At 34.0% G+C, this 24,473-nt stretch overlaps 1 protein-coding gene and 1 long non-coding RNA gene across 12 annotated transcripts in view; both read right to left on the reverse strand.

Annotated features, from left to right (window-relative positions):
- Nucleotides 1-24,473, reverse strand: part of RFX3 (regulatory factor X3) — a 311,794-nt gene that overhangs the window by 272,728 nt on the left and 14,593 nt on the right. The gene's annotated exons all lie outside the window — the stretch shown is intronic.
- LOC103878377 lies at nucleotides 12,631-15,619 on the reverse strand. Its single transcript, XR_638551.4, has 2 exons — nucleotides 13,569-15,619; nucleotides 12,631-12,975 (listed from the first exon to the last, which is right to left on the reverse strand). It is a non-coding gene; the product is annotated as an uncharacterized LOC103878377 (long non-coding RNA).

A 24,473-nucleotide genomic window follows, 5' to 3' on the forward strand; every position in this document is an offset into this window, starting at 1 on the left:
CTTCATTCTCACATTGTTGATAACTTTTTTGCTTCCCTCTGTATTTGTTATCAATTATTTTTAAAGTGTACATAATACGGAATTTGTAATCTCTCCCAGAATAAAAGAATTTTAATTCTTTCTATAATCCCAAATTTGAAATGAACTTGTAATTTTTATCTTAGTTTATCTCTGAAAAACAATTTAAAATCTCCAAAAATTACATGCATCATCTTTAGTTATAAGAGCATATTCATAAATATATAGCAATACATTTCCAAGCAATTAGCATCCGAACTATAATAAAAGAACTTTAAACCTGGTAAAGACTTTAACAATAATAGATGCTGGCTGGGCACAGCGGCTCACACCTGTAATCCCAACACTTTCGGAGGCCGAGGCAGGCGGATCACCTGAAGTCGGGAAATCGAGACCAGCCTGACCAACATGGAGAAACCTTGTCTCCACTAAAAATACAAAAATAGCCAAGCATGGTGGCGCATGCCTGTAATCCCAGCTACTCGGCAGGCTGAGGCAGAAGACTCGCTTGAACCCGGGAGGCGGAGGTTGCAGTAAGCCAAGATTGTCCCATTGCACCCCAGCCTGGGCAACAAAAGCGAAACTCTGCCTAAAAAATAATAATAATAATAATAATACAGATATTATTTAGATGAATTACTAACCATTCTGGTCTTAAAAAATTTTTGTGGGGTATAACCTACCAAATATCCCTCTATACCCTACTCCAGAGCCCAATGAACTTTTAGGGTCTGTCTTCTTTATGACAAATAAAAATCACCCTTTCTAAAAGCTTTCAAGGCAACAATTTACGGCTCTCTAACATATTATGCTGCTTTACCGATTTTAGCTGGCAGTTTGTAACAAAGAGTAAAGAGAAATACAAATAAATTTGAAAACTAATTTTAAGTTATTTCCCCTCCTTTCCTATATGAAATAGTTTCCACGGCTCCAATTTTTTCTCACTGCTGTCAATATCCATTTTTTCTGCCCTTTTCAGTCTCTCCAACTGTTTTATGCGCAGAATAAACTATGGACAAAGTAATCAAACTTTATCAGTTCAGAGTGTTTAGTGTAGTACTCTAAACTAAAAGCTCAATGACCAAGTTAAAGAAAAATAATAATCACCAGCTTTTGAATATTAAACTCCAGAGTCATGTTCATATCTAAAAGCACAAAATCGTTAATACATATTCAATTTGTAGACTGCTATGATTTGTGTCTAAACAATTTTTTTGAATTTGTGTGATTAACTTCTAACCCTTATTAAATGTTATCACGTTTTTGATGGGCCCCGATATGGTTTATTTCCTGTGTGCACATAAGTAATTTCATAGACTGTTACAATAAGATTTAAATGCACATTTGAGTAAAGTGAAACCATTATTTTGGAACTCATTATTATCAAAGACTCTAGAATTCTACAATATGAAGAAGGAGCCATTTCTAGAAACTATTACCATTACTCATAAATGCTATCATAACTTAGAATTTTCTTTCTTTTTTTTAATAGAGACAGGCTTCCCTGTGTTGCCCAGGCTGGTCTCCAATTCCTGGGCTCAAGGGATCCTTCTACCTTGACATCCCAAAGTGCTGAGATTACAGGCAGAAGCCACCACGTCCGGCCTAGAATTTTCAAAGTTCTATAAACAGACAATAGCTTATGAAAATTATTTTCAACAACCAATGTACTTAATTAAATACCAGGCTTGGGGTTACGAAATTCAAGCAATATTTTAATTGTATAAAGAATGATGATACTTACTAATGTCACTTTATGCCCAAGACATGCTATGTTTAATATGGATAGTTTCTATTTTAATGTTTACAATTTTTCACATTTATATTTTTAAAACTATATTACTCTTTAAAGACCAATTGTTATTGGCCCTGGTAAAAGGTTAGTAACTTGTATATCCTGTGTGCAGTATTAAGTCAGTAAATATTAGTTGGAAAGCAATAAAAGTAAAGGACACTGCCAAGAGTCTAATTCTTATTTCTAGATCCACAATGCCATTAGAAAAAGCAGCATATAACTTTAATCATCACTTCTAGCAACTGCAATAACAAAAAGAGAGGTATAGTTTACTACTCTAATTTAAAGTCCTTCCACCTAGGAAAGCAATATAGAACAGCAGCTTTGAAACAGTCTCCCAATAAAGTACTAGAGTCCTAATTTAAAAAGAGACAAAAATGGACCTGCTCTGCTTTCAATCATCCCTCCAAAGGTGTCCCCTGAAAAATTTCAGTAGAAATTTTTCAAATTATTAAAAATATAATTTAAAAATTATTAATAGAGTGGATACAAATACTACAGTAAGAGTCAAAAGATCTGGAAAAGTGTTTCTTGACCTTTCTGTCTTGGTTTCCTCACCCTTAATTTGGAAACAATTCCTTCCCCATATAACTTACTGTTGGGAAAAGCTAAATAAGATGCTACACACAAAAGAGCTTTGTAAAGCATGACCTTTGTGTAGCATGACCCGTGAAAATATGAGGCATATTATGATTACTGTTCTATATGCTAGGCAATATTTTAAAATAAACGTACTTCTTTTCGTACCACTCCAGTTCCCAAGATACTTCCTTACTTCACATACCACAAAGGAGTTTAATGTCATCAAAATGAAAAGAGGTCCAAAAATCAAATTAAAAGAGAAAAAGAGGGAAGGAGAAACACATATAGAATTGTTCTCTATTGCTTCTCTCAGATAATTTAAGATAAGCTCATTTCCTATTACTTCACCAACACATGTATTGATTAATTTCCTCTAAACTACTTTTGATAAATAAGTTTGTAAGCACTTTTAATAAAATATACTATGGAAATGCTTTTCTTCAAATCCATAAAAACATTCACAATTATTAGGTATAATATCAATGTCCATAGTCAGATATCTTCAATCATGAAAACTGATAAGGGAAAAGAATGTCCGACTGGTTTGTTTGACACAGACAACTCAAATGGTTTGAGAAATATAATAAAACTGTAATTATTTCCTAGGAAAAATACTTAAAAGAGTTGGTACTAAGTCCCTTTAAATATACTACCTATGATAAGGATTATTATAACTCTTAAATTGTAACTTCTATACATAAATGCAATTACTAACTATAAGTAATGTTGTGAAGGCCTTAGACACAAAACTACTCAATTTCTCTTTCAACCTTATATCCATAAAATTTTAGAAAATGCGTAGGGTAATTTTGTATTTTACAGAGGACTTATGCAGAATCACAAGTTTGAAATGAAGGATACAACTTCAGCTTATTCCTCTTCAGTTTTGTCTCTTAACCAGCAGATTGAGTGTTTATCTTCCCAAAGAAACTAAAGAGTATCCTCCATGGTAATGGCTACTAAAACAGAGACCATACATCAAATTGAAATAAGGAACACCTTGTTCTCTGTGACGACTGATGGATTCTATTTCATCATCACATCTTTGATTGAAACAATATGAACACAATTTTTAGAACTTAGAAATTAAAGTGTAGTATTTAAATTATTAACACTTTTTAAAAAATTACTAGATTATATATGCTTACAAAAAAGTGAACCACATGATAATTTTTGAATAATACCAATTTTAATCATATAGGTTTCATTTATAAAAATTAAGAAACATTATAATAGCAATGTTTGATCATCCTCAATGGGCTGGCAATTGCATTTCAACTCTTTGGAAAGGTAAGGAAGTAATTTGGGTGCAAACATAACCTCAATAACCAATGATGATGAACAGCTTACAAGTACTCAGAGACACTATGCCTATCCCTCTGACACCCTTCCCACCTATCCACCCCACCCTGACTCCTGCTCTTTTCACCTTTCTGAATGCCAGTGGAAGGCCTCTCTTTAAAGTACTGTTTGTAGTGGAAGCAGAAGTTCACACAAACAAGCTGCTGTATCTTCCTACATAACAAAACTATTATTGAGTAGGGGAATTATGACATCAGCAGTATGTTAACCAATTACTCTACAAATACTTAATATCTACTGATAAGCATGCTATTGTATCATTGGCTGAACTTCAGAAAGTCAACTATTATTTTTCTACCTTTAAGTGTAACTTACTTTGATATAGGCTTAATGCTTAGTCTATGAAACTACTGTGAAAATATATGTGGCATATACACTTATTTGACTCCCATTTTAGAATGACAAACCCACACATTATGCAGGGTCACATATGGTTATCAAAGGACAGGAAAAGACTAACCGATGAGTCTCACATTTGTGCTCTCAAACCACTCTGAGTACTGCCTGAAAATCTTACATTATTGGAGTTCCAGTGCTCTTTCTTTATAGTTCCTCTATAAACTCTGTGCGGCAGTTATGACTTTTAAATGCAGCATGACCTTAATCCTACCTAAGGCAGGTTTGGTTGGTATGGGAACTGGGTAGGTAGAAAGGAATTATCTTGTGGTTTTTACAGCACCACAGAAAGCTAGGTTAACGGAAGCATTTAAAAATATGAACTGAAAACACATAACTATGTAAAGAATAATACTGTTTTCTTGAAAACATATATAGTAGTGACAGAAAATAAAGTTATTCACTATATTAACTATTGCCAACCATCAAGAAAGGAAAAACATCAAAATATGAAAAAAGAAAATTACTATTGAAAAAATCCAGATATGAGATTCCATATATGACATCTCAAAATACTCTGTATTGTATATAAACAGTTCATTATTTATAAAGAACATGTGTTCAAATTACCTCATATTCTTTCCATGAGCCAAACTCAATGTATTCTCTACCATAAAATGCGAGAATGACCAAGAGGCCTAAAATATTAAAAGCAAGAACAATTAGTTCACATTAAAAATGAATTTTTTGATATGTAGAAGGCATGTGACTATTTAAAATTATTAAGTTTATAGCTAAGTATTATATTAATTACATAAATTAAAAGTATTTCTTCACATGAATGCACTGATATTTTTAAATGTTTGTGATTTAGTCAAAAAAGATAGTGTTTTTGATTTTACATGAGAGAATTTTTAGTGTTCAAAGAATTATAATTCAAAGAATAATCATGGTATTGTGATAGTAAGAAAAATAAATTAGGGGAAATCTGAGAAAAAGGATTCTTTAAAAGAATACATGCTTTTACACTGTGAAGATGAGACAGCAAACGATTCTGAAAATCACCCTGCTAATTTCTTGCAGAAAAGCAAAAGTGAGAATGATTTAGCAGCTGACATGCATTTGCTCATTCCTTAAAAATAATTTAGTGTTATGGAAATTTTTAAAAGAAAGATCTTTTGTTCAGGGAAGGAGAATACACAAGTTATTTTTAAACTAATGATCTTTATTGGCTAATAAAGTAAATGTGGAGTAGCAATGATATACAAACATACTTACATGTATGTATTTATATATGTTCCCTAAATTTGGCCCATGATATCAGAGATCAACTTATTACAAAGTATATCTGATAATTTAGTTAACTATAAAGAGCATCGTAGTTACCTGGCACGATCTGGCTTTACCTTTTTTCTTTAAAGGTAAAGGTGACATTAAGTGACAGTTGCCATCAATTTTTATATTGCTCCATTAGACACAGAAAAGTAACAAAGCAAACAGGCACAGCTGAGTATATATGAATAGGCAACAGTCTAAATACACATATTTGGGATTACTTGAAGAAGACAAGACAAGGATCACTAAAACAATCACAGGTGTTTGCTGTGTATTTAGGTGATAACAAACCAGATACATCAAAAATGCAATAATCTACAATAATCAACACACTTGGATTCTCAAAAAGAACTTGGCAATTTTAACCATATTATTATATTTTCTTACTTACTCTCATTATAAAAATATTTTCTGACATGAGGCCTTATTTGTAGTACACATACATGATTAACTAAGCGACTACAAAATACTTCTTAACAATTTTGAGCAACATGAGTCTAACATATCTGCAGTTAAATGTTTATAAAATTCAACTTACTCCATTAATTATAATCCTTTTCTCCTACTACCTTTCCCTATGTATACCTTGTAAATATCAAGTGAAAAAGTCAGGCCAGTCTACAGTCATCTGTGTCCTTTACTTCCTTCCAAATTGATTACAAATAAAACCTATTCTTTGAACGTATCTTTCACTGTTTCCTATCTCATTGTGAGCAAAAACCACAACTGTTCAGGATCTCCCTGTTTTTTATGATTACAACTTCCTCAGTTACACCAGTTTACTGATGATACTAATTTTTGTCATTCATCATAACTTGAAAATCCAATTCATTTCTTAAAAGTTCCTTCTTGGCCGGGCACGGTGGCTCACGCCTGTAATCCCAGCACTTTGGGAGGCCGAGGCGGGTGGATCACGAGGTCAGGAGATCAAGACCATCCTGGCTAACACGGTGAAACCCCATCTCTCCTAAAAATAAAAAAAAAATTAGCCGGGTGTGGTGGCGGGCGCCTGTGGTCCCAGCTACTCGGGAGGCTGAGGCAGGACAATGGCGTGAACCCAGGACGCAGAGCTTGCAGTGAGCCCAGATCACGCCACTGCACTCCAGAATGGGCGACAGAGAGAGACTCCGTCTCAAAAAAAAAAAAAAAGTTCCTTCTTGTATAGTATTCAAGGATTCAAGAAAGACCAGCTGTTTGGTATCACACATACAAAAATTAAATATATAATACAGTCCCCCCACACTAATAGTTTACAGATGACTATGCTAATCAATGCTACCTACCTCACATCCAAAGTGCTACATTGGCCTCACCCACAAGACCTTATTTTCCTTCTTTCTATATTCTACAATGACTTTATTTTCATCTCTGGCACAGCTATTCAAAGTATCTATCCTGTCCTTCAAAATTTATTGAGTCAATACTAGATGTTTGGCAATGTGCTAGGAGGTAATTAGGTGCTGGAGGATATAATGGTGAGCAAAACATGGCTATTCTACATTCAGGTCCCATTTTACCGACTCCCAAATACTGTCTTACTTTCTCAGTGGCTCCATCATTCTCCTGAAACCCAGTGATCTTTCATTTTTTTTCACTCGCACTTTCTCATACCCCATAACTAACAGTAAGTAAGCCATGTTCATTTGTCACTCATGTCAGATGTCCCTTCCAGCACAACCCTGAGACTCAGGCGAGACGGGCCATTGCCCTTGGGCCACACACTTTAGAGAGCTTGCTTTGGCCCTCTGGCCCGGTACCTCCTCAGGAGGCAAGAAGTCTGCACAGCCCAGGGCCACGCTCCTTGAATCCTTCAGACTCTACTTCAGCACATTCCCAGTACCCCAAATTCCCATGCAAAGTTCTGGACTACACTCCCCATGACAGGAGATTCAGGCATACTCAACTCTACGCATACGGGGTTGTCAACAGATAGCTTGTAAGGGGTGGGGCAACGTTGCTTGCAGGAGGATCTTGTGGGCATGCTATGGCAAAGAGCCCAGGATATGAAAAATGGAGGTAGACTGCAGGACACAGACAGGTGACAGACTCAGCTCTCCCTTTGCCACTATGCTCTAGAACAGAACTGCTAAAAAAATCTGAGAATTCTAAGTGGTTATTTATGTCATTATAAAGCTGCTTCTGGTCATGTTAGGAGGTCACAGGATGTTTGATTTAACCATTTCTTTACTGACACGCAACATTTAAGTATGTAGAAATATAATGAGTGAGGTTTCATTTGTATTCTTGCTCTTACTGGTGTTGGGGTGGGACTGATTCCCACACATCCTATTTCCAAGGATGGTTCCCCAGCCTGAATCTTCATTATAATCCATCAAATAATAACAATATTATCATTATAGTAGTAGAAGTAGTAGTCATAAATGTTGTATTGATAATAACTTACTGAGGGTACTAGCATGGTGCCAGACATCTAACCTGTATTAGGCTCTTTCACACCCTTAGTAATATTTACAACCCCACTGGCTAGTTGTTATCTACATCTTATCCATGAACTGAAAGTAAAAGACTAGCAGAAAAAGGATTTCAACCAAAGTCTTTCTGAATTAAAAGCCCAAGTTCTGTACTCTATGCTTCCTTTCAGATGATTGACAGGTTTCCCTGACTTCAGATACACTCTGCTATCTATACTACACAGACCTGTCAGATTAGTCTCCCTAAAGGGCCACTTTCATCTTAACATGTGATCTACGTTTAAAAAATATACAATGGGCCGGGCGCGGTGGCTCACGCCTGTAATCCCAGCACTTTGGGAGGCCGAGGCGGGTGGATCACGAGGTCAGGATATCAAGACCAACCTGGCTAACATAGTGAAACCCCGTCTCTACTAAAAATACAAAAAATTAGCTGGGCGTGGTGGCGGGCACCTGTAGTCCCAGCTACCCAGGAGGCTGAGGCAGGAGAATGGTGTGAACCCAGGAGGCGGAGCTTGCAGTGAGCCGAGATGGCACTAGTGTACTCCAGCCTGGGTGACAGAGCGAGACTCCATCTCAAAAAAAAAAAAAAAAAATATATATATATATATATATATATATACACACACACACACACACACACACACACACACACACACAGAGGCTAGTTATCCTATAAACTTAGTTAAGGTCCAAATCCTAAGCCTTTTCCTTTCCAGTCCATCTGCTTCACAATTTCCCAACAAACTCTTCAAACTCTTTATACCAAAATCACACTTGCCTCTATGCCATCACAGCTTAACCTCTTCCCCACAGCCAGTATACCTCTAAAACCACCTTTTAAGATCCATGCCCTGCTTTAACTCATCTCTGAAGGTTTCCCTAACCACTCAAGCCCATAACCCTTTTTCTTTCCATTTTTCTATATGCCCATAATACCAACAGTCTCGAACCAGTCAACAAGTATTTAACCTATGTACTTAGTATGATGAGAGCCACAAAAGATATCACATATCTTTTGACTTCAAATCACTTTGTGGAGTTAATCTTGTTGGAAGACACTAGAGAAAAAAAGACTGGTAAAGTGACTCTACAGACAAGAGTACCTGGCTGAAAATTCTGCCTCAATCATATATTTGCATAGACTCTGGTGTTAAATTTGCATAGTATAGTAACAAGCAGCAGTTCTGTGATAAGCAGAGTTGTTGACCTGGAACCCCTTCAGATCTTAAATTTTTTGAGAATCCCAAAGAACTTTTGTTGGGATGTGTTATATTCAGTAATGTACTGATAAATGTTTAAAACCAACTCTTCCCCTTTTCCTTCTCCCTTTTCCACTCTTTAACTCCCTACCAAAAAAAGTCAGATTTGTGATTTCTACTAATTTCCATGGTGTGTATAATTCTGGAATGGCTACTTTTCAACCTAGAAATGTGACATTCTGAATGCAGAATTAAGAAGAGATGAGCAACAGTGGCTCTCTCCAGCTGGTAAGGCTTCAGAAAATCATAGTTGTACCTATCTATACTCATCCTATTAGAAAAAAAAATGGAGAAATATAATATTCATTAATTTAAAATAATAATCATTTTATGTTAATAATTTTTAAATTATAAAATAATCTAAATTTTCCAAATAAAAAAATCTGATAAGTATGGAACTGGTTTACGTTTTTATAAAGTCCATTAATGTCTTGCTTAACAGAAGGCAGATTCTCACATCTGGTTCTGCACTCAATCTGGTGTTTTATCGGAAGTTATGAAGAAAATGCAGCCTCACACAGAGAGGGAATTGAAAAAGGGCCTCCAGGGGTCTTCCATTCACACTTTGAGAAGCATTTATATATAGTGTACAGTTTGCATAAAAGATTTTGGTGTTAAAAGGCCATACCAATAGTGAGAATCTGCAAAAGTTTGGTAGTTTAATTAGTTTTTCTCACCTAGTAATTGTATCAATATGAAGAACTCCAACTTTAAATTGACCTGAAAAGTCCACACTATTTCACATGTGTATGTATATTTACATATGTATGTATATTAATGTATATGTATATATAAAATACTTTCCCCTATTCAACCATTCAAACTGCTCAGAATATCAAGGAAAAAAGATAACCATAAAGCAAGAACTTCTCCATTTTTAGGAAAAAAGAATTCTATGTAGCAAGAAAATTTATGAAGCTAATGTATGAATCTTCACTGAGCTAGACATAATATGCAATTAAGCATAAAAGGTACAATTATGTTCTACATCTCTACAAGTGGTCAACTGTACTGTAGCATACATAAGTGAAACATTGCACCACACAAAATAAATCAGAATTACATATTCATTGATGTAAAAAAAAAGCAGCTATCAATAGAATATATTTTAACTCTGAAATTTAACATTTCTGGATTTATTTTTGGCAGTATTTAATTCTTTAAAATGTCATTAAACGGCTTAACAATATGCACACATAAGTTGTACTCAAGAAAAAAATCATTAATTTAAAATGTGCAGAACGACAGAATCAGCTAGTGGTTTTAGCTGAAAGACTGTATCTGCGTAACTGTATCTGTGTAAGTACTGTTTCCCCTAGCTCTAAAAGTATCACTTTAGCCTGGTTTTCTTCTCACTCTTAAAATATCAAGGCAATGTTAAACATGTTCTGTGCCTCTTTCTTTCATTAATCTTAGGCTGGATTTACCCTCCTCAAAGAATAGAATAGCCACTACCTAAACCAGTTTAATCACACTAGCTACTTCAAACCGTTATTATATTTCAAACCACTTCTACTCTTTTAAAAATATTACCTTCTAATTAAAATAAATGCCTTTATGGTCACTTAAGCAACAACAGAATATATTCAAACATAATTACCATATTTTGTAAATCAATGATGAACACATTAAATAGTTTTAAGGGGTGGGCCAAAAAGTGCCAAAAGGTAATCAAACTTTTATGTGACTCCACTGTTGCCTTGCTTCTTCTAAGCAGAAGCTATATTCATTTTCAGTTCTCTTATATCAACATTGTAAGGTGCTTACACAAGCCTGGGCAGTTTAGTCACTTCTGCTCGTACAGATTTTTACACGGAAGAAAATTTTAAAGAGAGGCTGTTTAAATAATACAAGCCTCATTGTACATATGTACTAAAATAACTAAGCTTGTTCTATTAATTAAATTTTACTCTTTGGCCAAAGTCATAAGTATTTCATCTCTTAGTGCATATTTTTTTCTATCACTGCTCCTGTAATCTTTAAAGATCCTGCCTCAAGATTGAAATCTGAGAGGTCATTTTATAAAAGTTTAAAGAATTCTTAAATCACTTACCAATACTGAAAATGACTTATTATATAGTACATAACATTCCTCTTTGAAAACAAATTTGTTTCCGATTGTCTACTGCCATATTACTATTTTCAGCAGCTACCCTCTCCTGCAAAACTCTCCTCATATCCTACACCACAAAGACTAAGACAGAAAGATGAAAATAAGAATACTAGTTTCCACAGTTTGAGTACTAATTCTGCACCATCATGTTAAGCTCTCTATATACACTTATCTCATTTTCCCTCTCACTTTATCTTTCATTTTAAACCCCTAAAGAGTAGGTAATAGTCTCATTTTTACACTAAAAATCTGGGATCAAGGAAGTTAAGGAACTTATTTAAGGATAATTAGCTATCAAAAGACAAAACCAGGATTTGAACTCTGGTCTCTCTTATTCAGTAGAACTCACATTTTTCCCTAACAATTTTGCAAGCTAACACACCTTATGCAAGATGCATCAGATTAAAATAATTAAGCTAAAGATGTAAGTCAAAGATATTTGTGTATGTGGAACTGGCATACAAGTGTCTCACACAGCACAGTTTGCATCTTTGTGGAAATTTTACAGATCCACGCAAGTACTACAACAAGCCTTCTATTAATGTTGTGACAGTCCTGACAAAAATCTACATTCAAGATTAGTTGCAGGAGGTAACCTTCCCACAAATCTGCTTCATATTGAACCTGTGTTTGTGTCTTCAAGAGTGAGCTGTGATTTGATACTCACAGGCTGATCTACAGTGTTTATGCCTTACCTCATGATGTCAAATATAGGGACAAAGTCTTGGAATGTTACAATATGTACCAAGACAGGCTACTTAACTGCTAAACTACAATCAGAATAATTGATAGGCAGTACTATTCTATAAAGTGCTATAGTCACTATGTAACTCACTATACTATATAACAAAGTAAATAGAAATATCTTGAAGGTAACAAGTGCCACAAGGAATTCTTCTCTAAAAAAGCAAACAATTCAGTGTTCTGAAAGTGATGCCCAAATTCAAATATTAAATTCACAGTGGCTCCAGTGGATTATTAAAGAAAATAACAACCTCGTGGTGAAACTTCCAAAAATTAGAGTTTTGCCTGGTAAAGGCAGTATTTACATTGAATTGGAGCTGTAACTCATCACTTATCAGGAAAAAGATTCTTTGGTGAAGTCATGCTGATCTCTCGAACTATGATGCCTCATAATAAGGTCCCCTAGTAGGAACTAGTATGATATTAGATGGGTGTATAAAAATATCTCAATGGGAAATGCCACTGTGGGCAAACTATTATAGGAATATGAAAGAATGTACCACTTAATCACTGATAAACATCTCTACCTCAAGTAAATGTGTTACAAAAAAAAAAAATTGCTTACTCTATACCATTTACTTGTTCTATGCCATAAGCTTGCTTAAAGAGGTTGATTTTACCTTTAGCTGAAGCTGTGTATGTTCTAATCTGTTTAGGGCAGCTGTCAAGTAATCAGAGTAAGCAGTGCCATTTTAATAAGGAAGTCTTTTAATGAAATATAATAGGTCACAAATACCTAATTTCTGTTCTTTACTGTAATTGCCAGTCTTTACTATAACTGCCACTTTAACAATCTTTTCCAAATGCTGACACAAAAGATGAACAAATCAAGGGTATTAGCATGTGTGTATATTTACAGCTTATTGCTGTCAAAGACTGTAGTTCCAACTCCAGCAGCTATATGAGGATCTGATTCTTTTGATGGGAACATCTTGTTTCAGGTTGTGAATGTATCTGAATTAATCTCCTTTTCATGTCTACATTAGCAATCACACACTAAAGGACACAAAGGAGAAATGTTAAGTTACAGCACAATATTACACTCTTAGGAATATCACAGATACTTTTACTGTCACTGTAAAGGATTATATGTTTTAACAAAACTTTACTCTTCTTGAATAAATTCTGTGCTCCACTACTTATTAGTTCTTAATTTCAAAAAATGTTTTTTATATAAAGTTCAAATAGCCTGTTTTTTTAAGTTTATTATAATCATCAGTTTTATATAAACATCACTTAAATCACACAAAACTACAAGAAGCTGCTGCAAAATTAAATAGAGGATCACAACAAGAGAAAACACAAATAAAAATTTTTTATTTTTAAAAAGCATGATTATTTTGCTATAGTACACTTTTTAAGTTTTTGATAAACTCTTTAAAAATACTTCTCTGAAAACTTCTTTACATGATATCCTTTTTGTTGTTGCTGTTTTATTTTGGGTATACTATTTTTAAGCAGTAGCTGTTTAAATTTGGTACTATTATTGCTATTTTAATACCACAAGTCCTGTGCACAAACAGTAGTAGTTTTATAAGAAGGTTGCCCATTTTTGAAAGGCTAAGCTTCCCCAAATCAAACTAGCTTACCGTGAAAAGAAAACCATGACAACTGTTTGTACCTCTTGCTTTATTATTACATCCGGCCTGGTCACTCTTAGAAATTCAATCTATTATGGTTGCTAGGAGTCTGTTGCTGTGCAACCTAAAAGGGTATGCTGTGCTTTCAGGCTAAGGAGTGCTAATAAACCTGTAGGCTTCCCTCTATGGGTCCAACCAGTGTGTTTAAAGGGCTTAATACTTTTCAAGAGTGATTGGCCCACAATTCAAGACACATCCTATTAAAAACAAGTCACACTGAGAGATTTCTAACAAAGGGACAAAATGTTAAACATACACAAATATTCAAAACGTATCCTCAGAATCCCTAACTAATTTGGTAAAACAAACAATGAACAGATTATGATCTACATTTCAATTATACCACCTACCATCCCCAAGTTTTTATTTTCATAGAGTCCCCTAAAAGGTCATAATGGGTATAAATGAACTGAGCAACTTTTAGGGAAAAAAGCAGTACTAAGTACCTTCAACTTTTATAAACTTCAATAATAGAAAAATAAGTTAAACCTAGGGGCCCAGAAGTCATGAAGTTAGTAAAAATAAAAACCATTCCCCCCAAAATATTATTTTAAAAATAAAGAAGTTCCACATTTCATTACAAAAATGGAGAATTTTTTTTCATCACTTCTGGACAGTAATAATTTTATATTAATTATAAAATCTATACCAGCCTATCATATGCACATTCTATAACTTTAAAGATTTAGCACTTAATAAATTATTCACATAAATTTACTAAAATTAGATAGCATTATTTGAATGTAAATGAGAAGAAAAGCACAGCACAGTTTATCAATGAAATACTGTTAAATCAAATTGTGTGAAATGGATTTTGAAAAGTGGATAGACATTAAGGGAGAGCTTCTAATTCCTTTAGAAATTATACTAATTTGTGTTACTTATTTTTAAATAAGCCGTTTTCATAAGATATTTGGAGACCAAGATGAAGGTGTTCTATCATAAAATACCAAAGACCACACAGACAAAAATAACAATAATCATCTTAACTGAAAATCTATCCAGAACTTTACACGGATATTTTTGCTATATTAATATTGCCTGCAACTTTGGAAAGTTAATTTTTTTTAAGTTAGACATTTTCTCTACATTCTTGGAAGCATTTAGCCCTTCAACTTAACTATTCTGAGCTGGGAACCCTTTAAATAACCTGTCAACTGCACTACCTTATTCTTTTTTAAGAGCCATGGTTATCTGTCCTTCAATGGTTGGTTTCATTTCTTCTCATTACACACTATAGAAAGCAGAGTAAAAGAAATTAACCGTTTCTCTAAAAGTACCCCAGAGCAACAAACAGAGGAATGTGGAACAACTATCCAAAAAAGAAAGGCCAAGAAATCAACAATGAAGGAGAGCTGAAGTACGCTGAAAGGTGTAAAGGCAACATCTGACGAAAGAACTGAGGCTGAAGCAAGAAGAGAATGGGTTCACTAAGGTGGCTGAGAACTGAAACAGCCTATAGCAAAGCAAAGCACAGCAGAGCAGAGCAAATGGGATAAAAGGGGTAGAAAAAAATGAGAGACAAGAACATGTTAGAAAGAGAATTAAAAGAGGATTTGTTAAAAGAAATGCGGATTCATTTTCCGAATGAAAAGGAAAAAAGACAAAACAAATATGAAAGTTTATATTCAATAATTACATATTCCTTGCTTCATCCTTACTTCTTAAAAAAATGCAACTCAGAAAAAAAGTTCTTAAAGGATTCAGTGATGTCAGCAGACACAATGTGAAAACCAAGATTAGTAACTTCTAGGCTTCACTTAATTTTACAAAGAATTAATTTGAATACTTTCTAGTTCTCCTGTATGACAATAAAAATTTAACTTGATTCTGTAGGGTCTAATGTATGAAAACCTTTTAAAAGCAATTTTAAAAATTGATATTTCCCAAATAAGAACAAATCATTCGCCGGGCGCGGTGGCTCAAGCCTGTAATCCCAGCACTTTGGGAGGCCGAGGCGGGTGGATCACGAGGTCAGGAGATCGAGACCATTCTGGCTAACATGGTGAAACCCCGTCTCTACTAAAAATACAAAAAACTAGCCGGGCGTGGTGGCGGGCGCCTGTAGTCCCAGCTACTCGGAGGCTGAGGCAGGAGAATGGCGTGAACCTGGGAGGTGGCGCTTGCAGTGAGCCGAGATCGCGCCACTGCACTCCAGCCTGGGTGACACACCGCAAGACTCCGTCTCAAAAAAAAAACAAATCATTCAAACACACACGCTACACATACACACACATTAGTCAATAAAGTTATTAAAGTCAGATTCCACTGAGGAGTATACTAGTCACGAGGCATGTGTTAGGCAAATGTGTTAACTTCCAAAGCAGTTATTTAATACTTGGTCAATTACTAGTTGAATATATTAAATAATTCTGTAAGGATCTGATCTTAAAGAATCAAAGTTCTAAACTAGTTACATGAATACTTAGGATCCTGTCAATACTATTAACTGAATGCCAAAAATAAAACCAGCAAGTATGGATATCTATATTGGCAGTGTCATCGGAATGTGCCTTCTGGTATTCATTGGGTCCTTGTCTCCTCAAGGCTACAAAGCTTCAATATAATTAAGTGTGGCATCCTTAAAAGAAACTATATACTATGTAGCTATAGAAAATAACATATTCCTCCATGCAATTAAGCCTCTTTTTGGAAAATTCCAGTTTTCTTGGACTAGTAACACCCTATTACATTTGCTTCATCTCCATTTACCCACCTTCCTAAAAGAAAATTTTTAAAAATCAAAGATCTTCAGTAAATGCTGCCAAACAGATTTTTTAAATTTCATAATTTTTATCAAGAATTGTAAATTCTTTGATATATAATTAGAGTTGGTAACCAAGGACTTGACTTACAAGTTAGAATACTTTTTTGTACACACGTATTACCAAGTATAAAAAGAAAAATAAAATTACTCCGAGGGCCAAAATTAAAATTATTCCTTTCTCCTGACAGAATACTTCCTTATTTTGTTTCTTCAAATTATTTCAACAATTCGTTTAGCCAAGTACAAAAAGGATGTTGATATACAACAAGATATTTTTTTTTTCTTTTTTTTTTTTTTCCTGAGATAGAGTCTCACTCTGTCACCCAGGCTGGAGTGCAATGGTGCAATCTCAGCTCACTGCAACCTCCACCTCCCGGGTTCAAGCGATTCTCATGCCTCAACCTCCAGAGTAGCTGGGATTACAAGCATGCACCACCACACCCAGCTAATATTTGTATTTTTAGTAAAGACAGGGCTTCACCACGTTTGCCAGGCTGGTCTCGAACTTCTGGCCTCAAGTGATCCACCCACCTCAGCCTCCCAAAGTGCTAGGATTATAGATGTGAGCCACCATGCCCTGCCCAAAGAAATTTTTAATATTAAAATTTATTACAGGAATGTGATACTGATTAGAACTAACTAGAAGAGTAACCTCAGTTAAACATATTTTCTAACTTCTATTAAAAATCACTTTCACTTTTTTACTACCATTCACCTTTATACATCTAAAAACTTGAGATACCGACATGAGCTGATTTTTGAAATTCATAATTGAGGATACTGAAAAGGTATCTTGAAGTATATTGTATAAATCCAAAGGATCATTTCAGTCACATCATATTATGAATGCCAAAAACTCACCTATATATTTCATAATTTTTAATGAAAGAAAAATACACAGAAAATCTTTCAAAAACATAAAAGCCATCTTAATAAAGATGTAAATGATACCATCTCACAGAACACTTTCAGTCTTTGTGCAGTCTATACTAAATTTGAAAAATTATACAGTATTTAATTCCAACTCTAACATCAGAAATATGACAGTTCACAATTCAAAATATTAAATTTAACACTTGTTTAGAAACTTTCATTATTTTCATGATTTTTTTTTCCTCACCCCTCCATCCACAGGGTAGATAACACAACATACAAGGCAGAGCAACGGACTGGCAATGTGAGTGTTAGCCCTGAGTCATCTTTGTCGGCTCTCTTTCCAAAGGTAAAAAGTAATGGGAATAAGAAGATAGGTGGGGAATAAAGGATTATAGCTGGAACCAGATTAACCATAAGTTGTTAACTTTAAAGGAGAGTGATGGATACATGGAAATTCACTTCATCATTTCATCAAACTGCTCTATGCTGTAATATGCTTAAATGCTTCCTAATCAAAAGAGTTACGAGGAAAAACACGAGAGAAGACTCATGGGTCACCAAAGTCTCTCATACCTCACGTATCTTTTCACACACACGACGGTGGTACAAACAAGTGGAGATACTAAATCTTGCTTAATTTTTTACTTTTTTAATGGCAGAAATAACCAGGTACTCGTCTTCAACAGACTCTGGCCCACAGCTTGATAAAATGTGTGCACAGCTGACTCACTTCAGACATAAATGCCTGGGCATATTTGCAAGTATAATCATTGAACCGGCCTTTCAGGATAGAAACCTAGATTAAAAATAAATACTGTATATATAATTGTATAAGTTCAAACAGAGAAAGGTATTTTTTTGTTTTGCTTAAGGTTCCATAAAAATGTCTACTTCCTCAAATAACTTAAAACATATACACATTTATGTTATATTCATATTTTATTTTGTACCATTTTTTAAGTAATCCAACAGAGTACAATAGCCTTGAATACTGTGAAACTGTACATTTCACAATGGATGACAGGCACATAACGCTGAATATCTGACACCGAACTGAATATCTGACATCGAACTGAAATGGAAAATATGATTGTGACACTAGTACACAGAAAATCCCATTCTAAAAATATCAGTATGACAATCTATTTGTCAAAATAATAGAATTTAAGACAAATTTGTCTCCATTAGTAACTTTTATTTAAACAACCTCTCATTTATGTCTTTTTACATGTACAAAGTTTTACAAATAAATACAATTCATAAATCATTATTATAGATGACTAGATGATAGCTATGCTATATAAACAATGACATTCTGTTTCATATAAAACACTGAAGAGCATTTTTATCACAGAAGCCATCATATGCAAAGATTCTGTCCAATTTAAATTAGCCATAAGTAAACTAAGTGTATAACCAACCAAATTAGCAGTCTGGCTAACTCTAATTTCTATTTGCCTGTTATTGTGATATTTACTTTTAACACTTCATGTGTACATGATATTCAATTTTTTAAGTGTTTCCAAAGAGCCTCCAACTTGGAAGAAGGTAGGGTGGACTTCAAGAATTTAATTTTGAAAGTGTATCAATCTGCTTGATTCCTTAGTTTTGGTCAATACATCTCTCTCTCTCTCTCTCTCTCTCTCTATATATATATATATATATCAGGGAAAAGCATATAAAAATGATAAAAGGAGGCAAAGAGAAAGGCAAAAAGTGCTGTGTGAGGACAGATGTAAAAATTAGGACTCTTTAATATAAAAGGAAGGCCAGCAGCTATCAAAGTATCAATATTATAAATATACAAAGCCACATTTGAAGACATACCCAAAACCTCCTTCTTTCAGGTCTTTGTTCAAATGTTACCTTACCTGCAAGGTGTTCTTAATCACCCTATTTAAAATTACAACCTTCTCCACCCCCATCATTTACATATCATTTACACTCTCTATCCCCCTGCTTCTCACATGTTTTTTCCATAGCATTGACAACTATCTATTATAATACATACTCATTTATTTTCTCTCTCCCTCATCCCCAATTGTTTGACTATGAGTTCCTTCAAGGGCAGAGGCCCTTGAAGAATGATCAGTTTTATTCATTCCTGTATCCTTCACAGCAGTTCACTTCTTAGCCCCTACTTTATGTGCCAATATTTGCACAAGAATTGAATGAAATAATTTTTAAAAAGTGAAATGAGCATGTATATTAAAACTTACAGAAATTGAAGAGCACTCCTTAAGTCTGAAAAAGAGGTTAAGATGGCTTCACAAATGGCACTAAATTCAGCAACTCATCATCTCGAGAGATGGTATACAATGAAAACACACTGATTAAAATGAGGGCTGGGTAGAATCATGAATGACAACTCTGTTTTTTGTTTTTTGTTTTTTTTTTAAAGTTTTTTAGGGTAAAATCTCTGTACTAGACATAAAGGCAGATATTCATACCTTTGCATAGTACAACCCTAATTAAACTATCACAAATGCAAATACGGATCTCACTTCCATAGTAATTCCATTCTGATATTACCTGCCTTGATACTGATACTGGCATTCTGATACCGGCTGCCTTGGTGTAACCCTGGAACTCAAGTCCAGATCCTTTACTTTTGACATCCCAGCAGGCACAGGAAAGTTAGGCAGCAGAAGGAAAAACCCAAGAGGTTTAGGATATTCAAAGTAGTCCCCCAAAGCAAGGTTCCCATAATGCCCCACGTCTCTCCTATATTAAGGAATTCCTGCACCCTGTCACAACTAGAAAATAGAAATAAAGTATAGAATCCTAAAAGGCATTCCCCAACTTCTGAAAGTAAAATATTAGTCTTGTTGGATACTAAGAAAATCCAAACAGGTCTGGAATTATATCTGTATATAGGTAAGTGAGTCTAGCATTTCATATATAGAGAAATTTATACATAAAAATACAGAGTGAGGTGACAAAATGTCATTTGAAAAGAAGAAAAAGACCTGGATTAAGGTCAGCCCAATCTACTGCCAGCTACATGATCCTCTATTTGAAGAAATATTCAAAATTCATGAATTCAAGCCATTAAATTCATTTTGGAAAAAAAAAAAAAAGGAAGTAAATAAATCCAATGGAAATAATAACAATAAAACTGCATTGCTTGAAAGGTCATTGTAAAATCAGAACTAGACAAAATTTTTAAACAGTTAAATGTGTTTTCTAAACTTTCATCAGAGATTCGAAATCAGCAATCTGAAGCTTAAACAACTATTCATTGTTTCTACTAGAAAAAGACACTGGGTCTCATGCTGAGTTCAAAAATCTTGATTATGGAGTCTTCTGCCCTCAGTAAGCTTACAAACAATTTAGAAAGATTAAGCATTTACAACTGAACAAACAAAAATCTAAATCACAATTTCCAATTAGCAGAGATAATAAGAAATTACTAGAAATGAACCCATCAAGTTAGGGACCACTCAAATTTCAGAAGAGATTAATTTACGCAGGGTAGAAAACACATTCTAAGTAGAATAAAGGATGAGAACCAAGTTTTAGAGAAAAGAAATGACAAGGCAGGATTCAGGAGACCATATAGGATAATAATAGCAATTGCCATTTATTAAATACTTATGTGTCAGACACAGTGCTATTTTGATTATGTCATATACTATAATCTTTGAAACAATCTTTTCAGGTTGATTTTATTAATCCTATTTCACAGAATGCAAGTAATCTGCCTAACATTAAACTGCTAGTCAGTAGCAGAGCTAGAATTCACAACCAGGGCTGTTCATTTTGAATTTCATGCTCTTAACCAATACATAATACAGTTGTCCCTCCATAACCATGGGGAATTGGTTCCAGGACCCCCATCTTAAAAAAGGGTGCCCAACTCTCTTTTATAAAAAATAGCATAGTATTTGTGTATAGCCTGTACACAACCTCCTGTGTATACTTTAAATCATCTCTAGATTATAATTCCTAATACAATGTAAGTGCTATGTAAATAGTCGTTATACTATATTCACTTTTTTTTTATTGTTGTGTTGTTATTTATTGTTGTCTTTTTTCAAGTGTTTCCCATCCTCAGCTGGTTGAATTCACAAATGCAGATCCCACAGACAACGAAATGTAGACTGGTCAGAAAAGGGGAAGTACGGAGAAGAGTCATGAAATGCTAGTTTGAAAATGGACATGAGACTGTAAGCTTCCTAACAGCAAAGACTGTGGTTGTTCTGTGGGACACTGTGAAAAAAAATATTTCTTAAACGACTCTGATGAAGAAGCAATGAGGAATCCTGAAAAGATTCTGACAGACGGAAACATAAAACTCTGAGCTATTTCTAAAAATTCAAAAAAAACCTTCTTTTTAGAGGATTCTATTAATCCGAATTTAAAAGTTAAGTAAAAATGTATCTAGATTACAAATTCATAAGACATTAAGACCACATTCCATATTTGAGTTTCCTTCTCTGTACATCCAACAAATATAGCAGTCTAGTATTTAGTTACTCTGGTAACTCAATCTCTATATTCAAATCTCAATTTAAGACTTGCAAGTATTTAGCACTTTCTATTCATTTGAATTACACTTTCAATATTTGTATTTTCCATTCTAATTTATGAGTCAGTATATATGCCGATACATCAGAAATACAGTTCAATCTAAAAGTATATTATTTAGATCTCTCTGCTAAAAACAATTTCATTAACAGAAAGCAAAATGAATGTAATGCATTACATTCTGACTCTCTCAATTCATCTGAAACAGCAGAATTAAATTTTTAAAAATGATAAAGAATAAAAATGAGGAACTTCTAGGCAAAAAATGCAAGAGCTAACTAATATTTCATCATACTTCTGTTTATTGCATCTCCCTTTTTATTGAAGGTGAGGTTAAATCCAAAGGGAACAGTTTTACAAGAAGGTTTATCTGTGGGGATTTACACCTTGTTAAAAGCAAATGACAAGTGGTTTTCCCCCACAGGAAACATACTCCTATTTTATATAAATGTATCCTTTCAGATTTGTTACCACAAATGAGGCTGCAGAGAGCATCAGGTTACATTGGGAAGTTCAGTTGTCATATTCTTGGTTTCTCTTAAACGGACTGTTTCAAATAATTAACAGAGTTAGGGCTCAAATTGTTCATCTTTAGCACAATATCGAAACTAAATTCAAGCCTGAGCTCACTGATTTACTTCTAATTGTAAAACAGACACACACATACACACACACACAGAGACAGAGAGGAGAGAGAGAGAAACAATTAGACAAAATCTTGGTAATTACAATTCCTGCCACAGTCCCATACTATTAAAAAGTAAACAACATAACCTTCCAAAAACTCAGCTTAAGAAAATAAAAAATCAGATAATAGCATAGTTGCTGGTATTGCGTCTGGTTGCTATGGAATAAAGGGCAGTTTGTTCATATATTCCTTCTGTTCGTTCACTGCTACTTAAGAGTGCTGCCACACTTTTAAAGCCCAGCTGAGCAAGTCTCAGCTTGTTCCACCTATATCAGCTGCCAGTATTTTACTTTTGTTCCACAAGAGAGTGACCTACAAGAACAAACATTTCCATTTTTAAAATTCATAATTAAATGAATTTTTACAAAAATTCTTAAAATAATTAAAAGCACCTTTACCTTCATCAAAAAAGTAAAGACACGCATACTAGGACTGAAAATTATTTACACTAATACACTGATTATGACATACACCATTAATTCCCAATAAGAGGAAATACAAATAATAGGAATTAAATATGTAATATTTTTCTTTTTTAAAAAACCTAACAAGTATGGCATTTCTCCTTAACATAAAGCCTACTTATGGTTTGGAAAACATTTTTAAATTTTATTTCTACGTCATTCTAAAATAAAATAATCCACATACCAAAAATTATAGTTGGAAATAATTAAAACAATATTTATGCAAATTTTGAATGCAGATTTATAAAACTTGCTTTTTCTAGCTCAAAATTATAGATAAACAGGTATTTTAAACACTAAAGGCAGTACATTTGAGTTGTTTGCCTTCAAAAAAAAGCTTTGTATTAGCCCTAAGAACATTTGTCAAGGAGTGTGGAGGCTAGAGTTCGACAGTCCTAATTCTGATGTTCTATGTCATTGTACAAGTCACTTACCCTCAGTTTTCTTACCTGTAAAATAAGTGGGGAGGAGGAAGGAGGGGGTTCAACTTGATAACCTCCCAAGTCCATTCCAACTAAAAAAATCTGACTCAAATAAAACATTCTAATTATGTCTCTACTGAAATCCTATATATTTGGGCCATTTGGAAATAAGTGTAACTCTAGTGAGAGATCTTTTCACCTCTCTAATCTGCTGTAGTCCCACGGCTGTCTCTTTTGGTCTGCTGTGCAGGGCCAGACACAGTAAAGGGACAGAGGAATATGGCAGTAAAATAAGTAGAGATAGGAAGAAAGGCTGAAGTTGGCCACTGAGAAAGAAAGATACTCATCATAGGGGATTTGAGGTTCCAGACACAAAAGCTTAGCTGCTATGCAAACAGGGTCAGTTTATAAAATACAGATCATTTCTTGCAAAAAAAAAAAAAAAAAGCAACAAACAAAACTCTCCTTTAAATGTGAAGAGACAGTGTTCTTCCAAATTAGAGCATTAAGTTATTGGGGAGTTACTCAAGCATAGAATATGTGGGTCAATATTATTATCCCCACACTGAAAATGGCTGATTTTTAAATTATATCCTATAACACAAATGTAGTAGTGGTCAAATTTAAAACTAAACAACTTAGAAACACTAGAATAAAAATGCCTGTGCTTTCACTGATACTAAACAGAATGTAAAATAATAAAAAGCCAAATAAAATTATGCTTTGATTTTAAGTACAAGGTATCTAATAGAAAGCACAGAAAAAGTTACTATAAATGTTGAAATTGATATTGCATTAAATGCATAAGGAAATCTATAAATATTTCTGAAATTAACATATACATTCTATAATCTTCTGTTTTGCAGGGTTCCATTTATGTTTTATTCACATATTGTTTGGCTCATTAAACTTTATACTGGTGTTTTCTTCATACACTGTATTTTCTATCTACTTTTGAAAAGTATAAAAATCTAACAGGCAGAATTACGTAATGAAGACATTTCCTAATGTCGGATAGAATTATATATAACCCTTTGAGAAAAGAAAGAGTAGTTTAGTTCTGAAATAAGATCATTTAATTAGTATATCACTTTGGTTATTTTTGTA

The sequence above is a fragment of the Papio anubis genome, chromosome 13 (genome assembly GCF_008728515.1).
Source record: "Papio anubis isolate 15944 chromosome 13, Panubis1.0, whole genome shotgun sequence".
NCBI lineage: Eukaryota > Metazoa > Chordata > Mammalia > Primates > Cercopithecidae > Papio > Papio anubis.